Genomic DNA, 9,087 nt, shown 5'->3' on the forward strand with positions numbered 1-9,087 from the left:
GGAAGGAATGTATGAAGTTGAGGTATTTCATAATTTTGAGGTTCTTGGAAACAATGATTTACAGCAGAAAACTTGGGTAAAATCAGCACTGTGAACGTGTCTGGAGATAGAAAGAACATTGCATTGATATAGTGCCTTACTGTCAGCTTAGGATTTCACCAAATGTTTCAGGACAAAGTGCCATTACAAAGCAGACAATGGTACTCAGCAAAATCCTGCAAACAGCAAAAGAGCTGAAAGACCAGATATGCTGCCACAGTTGTTAAGGAAAGAATGTTGGTCAGGACACCAGCAGTACTTCCTATTGGCCTCTAAATAGTGCCATGGAAGCATTTTTATACATCTGAACAATTGGAACAGATTCAAACAGACTATCTGGCTGATTATTGCATTGCAATTTTGGGACCTTGATGTGCCCAAATTAGCGGGCACCTTTGCTGCCAAAACAACAGTGACTACACTTCAAAGGTAGGGATATCAATTGAACAGATCATCTGCAAGATAGGACCTCTGAGAAGGCACTGCTTCTTTAGTGCTACACCGAAGTGTCGGGTTAGATGATGTATTCAAGTCCTCCAGCCGCAGTGGCAAAGTGTCACCAAGAGCCCAACCAACTAAGCAAAGCTGACACTAGAAAACAGATAGGGCAGGCAGAGTGGCTCAGGGAAAGGAGCTTTTCCTCAAATCAAGTTCAGACACACAATGACCAAAACAGCATCAATAAAACAAATGCAAGAAAGATCACAACCTAGAATTCGTGAAAGAAGGATTACTAAGCAGATGCTGAGTTTTTAATCATAAACCCCACCCAGAATTGGAGAGAGGTGATGGAGCAGTTTAACAGTAACAATCATTGATGCAGTAATCCTACCACAAGGTGATGTATGCAGGATAATTGAGAAGTAGAGATCTATCACATTGCTTAACCTGCAGTACTTCTGATGATCGATTCTAGCCTATTCTGTAAAATATCCTTTCTTGGTTGAATGTACAATGGAATGGGTGTATGCTCAGAACACTGCTGGGAGTTCAGACATATTTACTTTCAGTCTTAACCGACATAAAGTTCTGTCACCCTCCTTGCCTGGCAAATAATGAGAGTAGTCATTCTTAACTTTCTTTGACCTTAATTAAATGTAATCAAACAAGACTTGATGGCTTTAATAACAATCAATCCTTCTCTCACGGATTTTTCTTTTTGTTGTAATAATTTGGATTAATTTTTTACATAATCTTGTTTGGTCTCAAGTTTCCTACCCCCATTTTGTGGAGGTCAGACAAGTAGATTAACTTCCTAATTAACACTTTCAGACATGGTCTGTGAATTCAAACTTGATCATCTATTCTCCCAGTAGGCAAAAAAGAAATAAATAGACTTGCAGCCTTTTTTATTCATTTGTAAAGTGTGACCGTGACTGGGGAAGCCATCCCTAATTGTCCTCGGGTAGTATCTTTCATGTCCTTAGCAATGTCCCAATGTACTTTGCAGCCAATTAATTACCTTTCAAGTGTAGTCACTGTTGTTTTGGAAGCAAAGGTGCCTTCTAATTTGTCACAGCAAGGTCCCACAAACAGCAATGCAACAAATGGGATGTGGGCATCGCTGGCTAGGCCAGCATTTAATGCCCCTCCCTAATTGCCCTTGTTCAGAAGGCTTTTAGGAGTCAACCACATTGCTGTAGGTCTGGAGTCACATGTAGGCCAGACCAAGTAAGGACAGCAGATTTCCTTCCTTAAAGGACATTGGTGAACCAGATGGGTTTTTCCGAAAATCAACAATGGTTTCATGATCATCATTAGACTTTTTTTTTAGAATCCTAGATTCCAGAATTCAAATTCTGATTCAAATCCTGGGCCTCTGGAACACTAGTCTGGTGAGAATACCACTATGCCACTGCCTCATTGCTGTTAGTTGAGAGATTACTGCTGACCAGATCATCAGAATTCCACTGCTCTTTTTCCAATCATGCCATGGGATTTTTGGTATCCAGCTGAATAGGCACAATTGGATCTTGATCTTATGAGGGACTGAAAATGCACTGGACTTCTCACGTAGGACGACTGCTTATAGAAGAATTCAGTAGTAGCTCCCCCAATGGAAGAAACATTGCACCTTAGGTAAAAGCAAAATATTGCAGATGTTGGAGATCTGAAATAAAAACAGAAAGTGCTGGGAAAAGTCAGCAGGTCCGGCAGCATCTGTGAAGAGAGAAACAGAGTTAAAGTTTCAAGTCCAATATGACTCTTCTTCAGAATTTGGAACTTCACTTTAGGTACTTGTTCATTCAGGGTAGAAGTTTCCTAATCTATTCCATGAAAATTATTGAATTTACTGATCAGTCAGCACAGTAGTTCAGTGCTTCAATAGACAACGATGGTCTGGGAAGGCAGAGGGGGGAAAAATCAGCTAGGATTCCTAATCACTATTCAGAGACTAATTGTGAAGACTCGATGTTGGATGAGTACATAATTAGACTGTGACTTGAATTAAGTGACTTTGAATTAAGAATAGATTGTGTGGAATTGCACAGAATATCTGCAATGATTATGATGAACAGCTATACACATGAGCAGGGGGTGCAAAACCATGAGTGGCTAGCAAGAGTTAAAGCTCACCTGCGCTAGTTAAAGCCAATTATGTGTCTCTTAAAGGGGAGGTGCTTTGTAGATGGAGCAGGTGCTAAAAGTTATTCTGACAGTGGTATTGACCTGGGGAACTCAATAATGACACAACATAGCAGAGAATGGACTCCAAGATTTTATGCTGCTGGAGGTGGAGAGGAGAGATGCTACCTATTTGCAAGGAACATGAGGCACTCTTGATAAACTGTGAATGCAGTGGGAGCAGATAGCTATGGCGGTCGATGCCACTTAACAGACGGAGAGGTCACACACAAATTTTGCTGCAGAGAATTCAGATAACAACTTTGATGGGCGGCCTTCAGAAGAAGACACCAGCCACAATACATCTCTCCTTTAAGAGGCACATACTTGGCTTTAACTAGTGCAGGCTAGCTTTAACTCATGCTAGCCTCTCATGATTTTGCAATCCCTGCTCATGTGTGAAGCTACTCATCATCATAGCAAATATTCTGTGCAATTCCCTACAATCTATTCTTTATTCAAAGTCACTGAATTCAAATTACAGATCAGTCTAATTATGTACTCATCCAACATCCAATCTTCACATTGAGAAGCTTGGTGCATTGGCAGGCCTGCCAAGTGACTCTGTTGTTCATATCAAGAAGAATGGAGGAGTCCAACATCTTCTTGGCACAGGGCTTTGTGAGGAGCTAGGAGCCCATCCTTTCCAGCTTGGAAGAGGTGGCCAATTCCATTCTGACACCTTCAGACCTACCCTTGATGCGGTGTCTGATGGCTGATGTCTCAACTTCTATTGCAGCACATGCAGAAGCCACCAAAGATTTGGGTGCTGCACTGGAGGTTCAGGCTTAAGTCATGCAATCTCAGCTTGCTACCATGGAAGCTCAGACTGCTGGCATAATGGCTGCGGATACCAATGTTCACAAGAGTTGCAGGGTGTCATTAAGAGGAAAGATGGTCCCCTTGAAGTAGCATTAGTCCTTCCTGCTGCTGAATATATGCTGAGCACCAAAAACATAGTGCTGGCACCAAAAACATAGTGCTGGCACCAAAAACATAGTGCTGGCACCAAAAACATAGTGCTGGCACCAAAAACATAGTGCTGGCACCAAAAACATAGTGCTGGCACCAAGTCAGCCCTCACCAAAATGGCATTTTCCGTGGCTAGCACAAGAAATGTGTGCACGTGCTGAGGAGGCAAGCAGCACCCAGTGCCAAAAAACTAGGTACAAAGGAGCCAAATCTTGCAATGCAGACTTCTCATCTCAGTCACCTCATGATCAACCTTATGCAACTTTAAAATGGCATGTTTATCTATCAAGGCTCTAATTTTATCATTTGTCTGATGTTTTTAGTTGAAAACCATTCATTTCTCGGCTAAAAGCAAAAAAAAAGTTTTCAAAATTAATTTTAAATATAGATTAGCGCAAGTTTCACCTTTGCAGCTTTAATTTATTTCAGTTCCTTCTGTAATATAATCTTCTTGTCATCGTAAATTTACATTTACATTTATATTGGAGTACAAAGAATTCAATCAAATTTTTGATTCAATCACTTGCACTTGGAACAATTAAGTTATCTATGCAACTACTGAACCCAATTTAGTGTAACCTTTGTAATGCGATTTATTATTAAGCCTGGTAAGGATATTTTGTGGCTGGGTAATCTAGTTTGAGGTTTGTGAACCTACAGAACCTTTTTTAGTGTGTCTGAGCTGCTGCCTTACTCTTGCTCATTTGTGGACCAACAAGTTTTATATTTCATTGAAGAAAAATCTGCCAGAGGCAGTTTTGGTTGGCAGAGTGCCTATCAATTCTTGGAATCAACAGGAACAGCCAAAAGCATGATGTTAGTCCGTTTAAGTTACAAAACTTCTCACTGTTCTTTTTAAACAAAAGTGTGCTGTATTCGTTGTAATACAATATTCACAGGTCTAGTAAGTGATATAGGTGGGCATGGAACATCAATAATATCATCACTTATTTAGGTGGAATTACTTAATAACTCTGTCAGTCTCAAGGAAACTTGTTACATAAATGCACCAGAAATCTTGAGATAAAAGGGTGGAAAGGAAAGGATGAAAAGGACAACATATTTTAATTAAAAGATTACATAAAAATAAAAGAAAAAAGTGGATAATCCTGAAATATGGAACTGTAGTCCATACACCAACATTTAGTGATATTTGTAAGTAACTAATGAAACCAACAAATTAGATTTTATTTTAACTCAGACAAATAAAGGGGCTTCCCAAGTGGACAAATTCACTGCCTGGCCTGAAACACAGCTACACAATTGGAATTAGTTGTTCTTTCTCTGTAGCGTTTCTTTGTCCCTCCCCCACAATCACTCTTCCTCTCCTAAAGGACTCAGGTTGAGGACTAGCCCTGTTAGTCAGCTCGTATAGCTAGCTCATTCAAGTAGCCATCCTTCCCATGTGAATTCCCAAGCAGCAAAGCCAACTTCTTTATACCACCCATCTAACCCTGTGTAATGAAAGCTAATTGAAACTTCCTTCTATCTTGTCCAAGATCAATTACCTAGCACAGATCAGGATTCCTTCAGCCCTCTAGAGCCTTTCAAATGCTCCATTCTTTTGACTCTAGCTTTCTGTGCATTCTCCCCTCCCTCCATCTCACCATTAATGGCAAGGCATTCGGATATCTTAGTCTACTCTAAATCTCTCTCTTTCTCTGCCTTCAAACGGGGGCAGGTGTTAGCATGGTAGTAATGTTACCAGCCTAGCAATTTAGCAGCTCAGACTAATGCTCTAGAGTTATGAGTTCAAATCCCACCATGGCAGCCGGGGGGATTTATATTCAATTAATTAGCAAGTGAAGTAGGCACTTAGTAGAGCACACACACTTCTTCAATGCTGTGTTGGTTCAATGTTATTACAATTATCTGGTTTTTCCTTGCCTGGTTGATGCTCTATAACTCAAAGCTGCAAAAAGAAATATTTTTATTAAGAACTTCCATCTCACTGAAGAGGCTTCAAGCTAATCCACATCCAACAATCTGCTCTGAAAACTCTGCTCACATTTTGATGGTGTGATAAATTCCAGCACAGCAGCTGAGAAAATCCACAACATTCTAAAACAATCAACAACATTCCAAATAAAACAACTCACAACATTCTAAAAAAAAAGTCAATTTGCCCTATCTCCTAATATAAATTGATCCTTTAAAAATTCCAGGATCTGGATCCAGATCCACATCTTTGCCAAAAACTAATCAGTTCTTCCTTGGGCCATACCCTATCTGTGCACCAAGTTTTATTGAAATCCATCCATTAGCTTCTGAGATATATTGTTAACAGACAAATAGACTTATGGGTGAAAACATTACCTCTGCCGGCCTTCAGTGGCAGAGGTAATAAATCTAGAATAGAATGCTAATCTCATTAATAAAAATTACCAGATTGTCATAAAAACCCATCTGGTTCACCAATGTCCTTCAGGGGAGGAATCTGCCATCCTTAACCAGTCTGGCCTACAAGTGACTCCAGACTCATATCAATGTGGTTGACTCTTAACTGTCCTCTGAAATGATTGAGCAAGCCACTCAGTTAAAGGCAGCTAACTGCCAATACCTGCTCGAGGATAATTAGGGATGGGCAATAAATAATGGCCTTGTCAGCGACACTCACATGACAGGAATGAATATTTGAAAAGACACTCAACTCTTTAACCAAGTTCTCAGTTGACTCTTTCAATCTCCGTCTTCCAGCTTGATGTTCTTTTCCTTCAAACCTATTTGTAGGGTCATAGAATGTTCACAGCACAGAAGGAGGTCATTAAGCTTGTCAAGTCTGTGCCAGGTCTCTTCAAGCACAACTCAGCCAGCCCCACTTCCCTGACCCTTTCCCTGTTGCCCTGCAATTTTTTTCCTCCTCAGGTGGTTATCCAATTCCCTTTTGAAAGTCAAGATTGAATCTGCCTCCACCACACTCTCAGGTAATGTGTTCCAGATCCTAACCATTCACTGCATAAAAAAGTTTTTCCTCGTGTCACCATTGATTCTTTTGCTATTCACATTAAATCTGTGTCCTCTGGTATTCTCTATTTCCCCATCTAGACCTTTCATGATTTTGAACACCTCTATCAAATCTCCTCTCAATCTGCAAAATTATGAAGCATCTTGAACAATTCTTTGTATTAAAAGTAATTTAAAAAAGCAAGTTATTCTCAGGCTGGAAAATTTCCTGATCTGCATGGTTGGATATGGTGCAATCACGCACTGAGACTTGAAAGCAACAAAATCAGTACATTGGTGATTTGTCCAGCTCATCTAAGGCTGAACATGTCCTGGTTTTATTCTAATCTCTGGTGAATATTTTCTCAAAAATACACACAATTCTATAGTATGTTTACATTGAGGCATCTCAGATGCCTCGGCACAATGAGTTACATGTTGATGCACAGTGACTATTGACATTTTAGCCGTCAATGCAAAGGCTGCTTTGAAATTGTCAACCTCAAATAATTGAAGTTATACAATAAATACAGACCTTAATTAGCTTTCTGTTGCTAGCTTCATTTTAGAATCAGCATGTGGCAACAACAAAGCTGTCTTCTTGCTTGCGCATTATTAATTATTTTTATGAGCAAGATTTCCAACGTGTTCATTAAACCTAGAACAAGAAGTTTGTCCACTGATAGATGAAATTTCATAATGGTATACTTTCATTTCATGAGCACACATCACTATTAATCTATTAAAATAATTCCATCTCCATAACTACACAATTTCTCTTTCTCTCAAAAATGTGAAAGAGGCAAATACACTGAGACAATCCATTAAAATTCCTCCAAAACTCAAAAGGATATTTTCTTCTTCCACTTCCACCCACCCCTGTCCATGGATGTCACTGGCTAAGGCTGAGATACAGATTCACAGTCATACAGAGTGATGCCCGCACCCCAGACCTGAGGAAAAAATTTTCCCAAGACCTTGTGACATTGGTGGTTTCTCAACAGGAAATGGCCTGCAGTACGCTTGGAATTTCCTGACAAGTTGCCCAGTGTGCTAGGCCCTGTCAGTGATGCAGGGTCTCAGAATATCTCATCTGAAGTTTCTTTGCATTTATGAGTCGGCTAACAGGAGCGGCACCGATGCGTAAAATGACGCGCGGTGACATCAGGGGGAACTCCCGATGTCAACTTGCCCCATTTAAATTTTCAGGAAGGCCAGGGTGCAGCAAAATCAGCTGCACGCCCGCCGACCTGTCAATGGCCAATTGAGGCCATTGACAGGGTCAATTAAGTAATTAAAGGACCTGCCCGTCCAACCTTAAGGTTGGCGGGCAGGCCAGGAGCCCCGGCGGGGAATAGAAAAAACATGAACTCTCATCAGCTGGCAGGATGAAGTTTCACGTAGGCTTTAAAAAATTTAAATAAAGGTTTTGTGAAAATTATGGACATGTTCCAACTCATGTGACATTGTCACATGAGGGGTCATGTAAGTGAAATTTTATTTTTCTATTTTTGTCTTTTTAACATTTAGGGCCGATCTCCCTGAGGGGGGTGAGTGCGCTCTTTCATGCGCATGCGCGGAAGAGCGCACTCTCGAATTTTGGATCTCCCCCACCACCCCGCACGAGGAGCGCACAGTGCTTCTGTGCAGATGTCACACTGGGCAGGCCTTAATTGGCCCACCCACGCAAAATGGCGGCGTGCCTCCGATTGGGGGGCGCCGATTGGAAGCGCGCCCGTATGTGCCCACCCATCAACCGTCCCCCCAACGGGGGGAAAATTCAGCCCATACTGTCAGAGGCATGGATGAAAATCATGCATTTAGTTGCCATTCACCTCTCTCTCTCTCTCTCACTAACAATAATATTCACTCATTGCCACCCCAGATATGCATAGTGTGTCTAAAATATGACGGCTTTAAGGGCTTCTGCTCGCCATTTACTGCTCACCTTGAATATATATTCATGAAAGAAAACCAGAGAGAATTCTGTGGTCTTTCAATTTGATTAATTCATATAACCTGCTTCTGTTCCAGTCTGTGCTGCTGTTCCTAACGGCAAATCTATTTGAAACTTTTCTCCACACTATTAATATCTAAGATAACAAAATTCCTCCAAAGCATAGCATCGGTTTTAAATCGATCAAATTTCTAAGAGAATTTTCTCTGGGACAGTCAGGAGCTAATGGCTTGCTTGCCTAATTGCATGGGTGAAAGAAAGGACCTCTGAAGAAATCAAATTGGTGTAAGGGGCAAAAACAGCTTCTTTGATCATTTGAACCTGTGCACCCAATTACTGTCAAGCCTTAGCTGGAACGTTAAGCCTGATGATTCTTGGTTGTGCTTATGCTCATTAGATAGGTTTGGAGGAAGGCAAGCCATTCAGCCAACTTGATCAATTTGGGCCATCTTCCAGCTGACTATTAAACAAGCTGAGTTTCCTGGCCTCAACCATCCCTCCTAGCATCTCATTCCTAAACAGCCCTCAACATGTGTACTCATCCACTATTC

This window comes from Carcharodon carcharias, chromosome 30, assembly GCF_017639515.1.
Source record: "Carcharodon carcharias isolate sCarCar2 chromosome 30, sCarCar2.pri, whole genome shotgun sequence".
Lineage (NCBI taxonomy): Eukaryota > Metazoa > Chordata > Chondrichthyes > Lamniformes > Lamnidae > Carcharodon > Carcharodon carcharias.